At 33.5% G+C, this 4,002-nt stretch overlaps 1 long non-coding RNA gene across 4 annotated transcripts; it reads right to left on the bottom strand.

Annotated features, from left to right (window-relative positions):
• Nucleotides 1–251: 251 nt before the first annotated feature.
• LOC105788108 (uncharacterized) lies at nucleotides 252–1,650 on the bottom strand. Of its 4 annotated transcripts, none has more exons than XR_001131876.2 (3): nucleotides 852–1,650; nucleotides 689–767; nucleotides 252–577 (listed from the first exon to the last, which is right to left on the bottom strand). It is a non-coding gene; the product is annotated as an uncharacterized LOC105788108 (long non-coding RNA). The 4 variants fall into 4 exon arrangements; XR_001131878.2 differs by having other exon boundaries at nucleotides 689–764; nucleotides 1,014–1,649; XR_001131877.2 differs by having other exon boundaries at nucleotides 689–764; nucleotides 852–1,648.
• Between the last annotated feature and the right edge of the window lie 2,352 nt (nucleotides 1,651–4,002).

Genomic DNA, 4,002 nt, shown 5'->3' with positions numbered 1-4,002 from the left:
GTGACTTGTTTTGTTCTATGTTCAAGAATCCTTGGGAAGTGAATTAAAGGATGTTCAAAAGTGGCAATTAATATTGTAAAAAAATTTACGTAAATTAACACAAAAGAATATTATGATTTTTTTTTCTGCCATATTTCTTAGTTAAAATAGCTCTAATTGTCGCTCCCTAAATCACATTTTTTACCAGTTTTGTAATATGTATATTATATTAAAATATGTATAAATAATAAAATTTATAGTGACAAATAAGCTAATCAAATATCAAGTTCCACATGAGGATTTTCGAGCTTGGAGTGGAGAAGCAACAAGGGAATACACAGTGCGCAGTGCTTACAGACGGTTATTACATAATCATCATGGGAATTCTACTGATGGAATTATCTATCCCTACACAAATCTGTACAAAAGACTTTGGAATCAAGACCTGCCCTCCAAAATTAAAATTACAGCCTGAAGGATTACAAACAATTTTCTACCTACTTATGCTAACTTGAATTACGGGAGACTGATTGGTTCAGCAAATTGCCCTCGATGTCACAATGGTGTTGAAACGGTGGATCATGTGTTTCAGGATTGCCTGCAGACAAAGGAAATGTGGCATCAGTTAGGGATTGTGCGACAAACAGAGACATCAAAGTCATCAATAAAAGATTGGATTCATCAGTTTTTTTAAAACAACTCATTGTACCTTTGTCGTGTGTTCTGTTGTGCGATGTGGGCTATATGGACTGCGCGTAATAAGCTATTGCATGAAGGACAACATTCTACTGCATCAGAGACGATGAATTTGTTTAAGCGCTATTTGGGGGAAGTTGATGGTGCGAAAGAAAAATTAGTAGTATGTAAAGTACCTCTAGTGTGTTGGAAGATGCCAAAAGAACATTTCGTAAAGATAAACTTCGATGCAAGATTTTGTAAACAAAATAACAAATCTTGTTCGAGGATTATTATTAGGGATGATTCTGGTCTTGTTCTTTGGTCAAAAACTATCATGCATGTCAACATACATTCACCTTTTGCAGCAGAGGCGATGGCCTGCTTCCAAGCGGCTGAGATGGGCTTACAACTGGGATTCTTGAGGGTGGAAATCGAAGGCGACTCCCTGGCTGTGATCCGGAAACTAAAAGAAGAGAGAGTTGAAAGGTCAGTGATAGGGGCATATATCTGTAACATAAGAACAATATGTGAACGGTATCAAGACTGTCTTTCAATATGTGTCAAAACATGCAAACGGGGCTGCACATTTCTTGGCAACAGAGGGACTAAGAAAAAATGAAGAAACTTATCTTGCTGGAGCGGTTCCCTCTTATGCGCAAAAGGCAGTAGAAGAAGATCGACAACAATCATGTTCCTAGTGACCAGCCTGTCGACGATTCAACAGTTTGGGAAATGGCAAGCATATCAGAATGAACTTGTCAGTAAACAGATCGGAGAGTAGATTTTTTGGGTCTTTTCAGATTTGGTATGTTTAGGCAAAACATTGAAGCGTATTCGCCGAATCTAAAGGGTCCCTTCTAGAAGCTCCGAGGAGATTAAGACGAATTTTTGGATGATTTCAACGCCTCAATGAAAGCACCTGAAGGGCTTCTCTGTATCAGATGCGTAGGGAAATGAAAAGTCTGCCTAGGTGGTTGGGTTTCGCAGTTCTCTTTTGGTTTATTTATTGCTTTATCCGGTGTTCTTATCTATTTTAGATTTGGACTGATTTTATTTTGTTGTTTTGTTTGGATTTTTCTGTGTGCTTTGGGCCTGTTCAGTTTTTGGGCTCTGTTTTAATAATGAAATCCAACCATTCTTCCTTCAAAAAAAATATTCTTTTAATTCAAACCAAAATTATGGAAATATTCATAGGGAAAGTTCAAAGTTGCATCCTTTCTTACGAAACATCTAATCTTTCTATTCAAAACAATAATAATGAAACATATATTGGAATCTTTCTATTTCTAAATTGCAATGTTTTTCTTTTTCTGAAACACATAGTAATGTGTTGAGGCCAAAATACTGGTTAGGGGTAACTTTTATAAAATTTATTGTAACCTTTTGACTATCTTTAATTGAAATTTTCTATTTTAATATGTAAATATGTATTTATGGTAACTTATTAGTTTTTTATGAAACCCGCAATAATAATGAAACATTTATGCAATTGCAAGAAAAATGACTATATGAAATTGAAATATCATGTTATTTGTATGTTTTTCTAATAATTTGATATTATGTCAATATTTTCATTCTAAATTTTAACACATCATGTTAAATTTAATTTTTTAAGATAAAAATATTAAAATTTAAAATGAATAAGATAAAATAACATTAAATTATTAAAGATAAATACAAATAATATGGTATCTTAATTTCATGCCATCTTTTCTTGCAAATAGAATTTTTTTTGGGAATGATGACTTTTTGCAGTTTAATATGATAAAATTGAATTTGTGATGTAACTATAATTGCCATCATATTAGCGTCAGATGGCAAAGTATAAACTATCCCACATAGGGTTTGTTTCCTTTTAATAACACTATATTACTATAGCATATACTAGCTTTTCAGTGCGGTGCACATGTCAAATGTATGTTTGAACAATAAGATTTTTATATTTCTATTTAAGTTATTGTAGAATGTATTAAAAATAGTAATATATTAAATTTTTAAAATAAAAATAAATTTCATTTTTACATTAGAATTAGAAATTGTTGTTTGGATTAATTGCTTGTTGCTTTGAGTAAAGTATAATTTATATGGGCAAAAAAAAAAAGCATATATGTAGTTTTTTTTTTATTTAATTCGCCTTTTAGATCGTTTCTTTTTAAAAAAAAAAAAGGGAAATAGATCATTTTTAGGGAGAGAGTGTGAAAGTATGTCCAGCTGGAAGTACTTTCCACCAGCGGTCATTTCATAGTGTTGGCAACGGTAAAATTTTTTAAGGGCCCCAACGGTAAATTTTTTCCTATAAATACCAAGCCATTTTTTATTCTTTTCACTCAAATCTAACTTTCTCAATTCTTCTTAAACTCTCAACTCTCTCAATTTTCTCAAGTTTTTTTTCTAAATTTTCCAATACGCTTGTTATTATATATGTAACTATTTTCTATATTATTCATTTCAATTAAATTTTCACTAATGGCATCCTTTCTAATTCGTTTCGACGACAAGTACATTCCTGCCGCTCAAGCGATTATGTAAGACGGAATTTTAAATTTCGTTATTTTTAATTAAGTTAAATTTAAATTATTTTATTTTTTAAAATATTTTAAATTAATTTCTTTTATCGATATAAATATGAGGATGGTTGTGTTTTGGAAGGGTTCATGCATAACTTGTTAAAGAACCCAAATATCGAAATTCGTGGTTACTTGCAAGATGCGAGATTCTTGCATGCGTCTCGTATGCTCGGAGGCTGCAAACTCGATCCTACTCTCATCAACGCGCTGGTGGAAAGATGGAGGCTCAAGACACACACTTTTCATCTTATATGCGCCGAGTGTACAATCACACTCGAGGACATTGCTTTACAATTTAGTTTACCGATTGATGGGTCAGTCATCACAAGGTCAGCAGTCATTCTCGATAAAGAGGACATTTGCAAGACACTTTGGGAAAGGTGTCTAATAAGTTTTACGGTGGTCGGATAGATAGATATGAAGTGGTTGGAAACCAATTTCAAATATCTTCCTAAGGACACGTCCGACATCGTCAAAAAATAATACGCTCGAGCATTAAGCCTAAGATTAATCGGGGGCATTCTAATGCCTGATAAATCTCAAAATTTGGTACATATAATGCGGCTACTACAACTAGTCGACTTCAAAGAGAGCAGATGATTGAGTTGGGGATCAGCCGTGTTGGCCACGTTGTATCAAGAGTTGTGTCAGGCGACGAAACTGGATCAGATATTAATCGATGGTTTCCTGATCCTGCTACAGTTATGGGCTTGGTGGGGGCTACCATTTCTACGTCATTGAGTGAACAACCCACATATGTTCCTATTGGAGATAAGGT

Source organism: Gossypium raimondii, chromosome 11 (genome assembly GCF_025698545.1).
Source record: "Gossypium raimondii isolate GPD5lz chromosome 11, ASM2569854v1, whole genome shotgun sequence".
In the NCBI taxonomy this organism is placed as follows: Eukaryota; Viridiplantae; Streptophyta; class Magnoliopsida; order Malvales; family Malvaceae; genus Gossypium; species Gossypium raimondii.
This window is presented reverse-complemented; position numbering and strand designations above follow the sequence as displayed.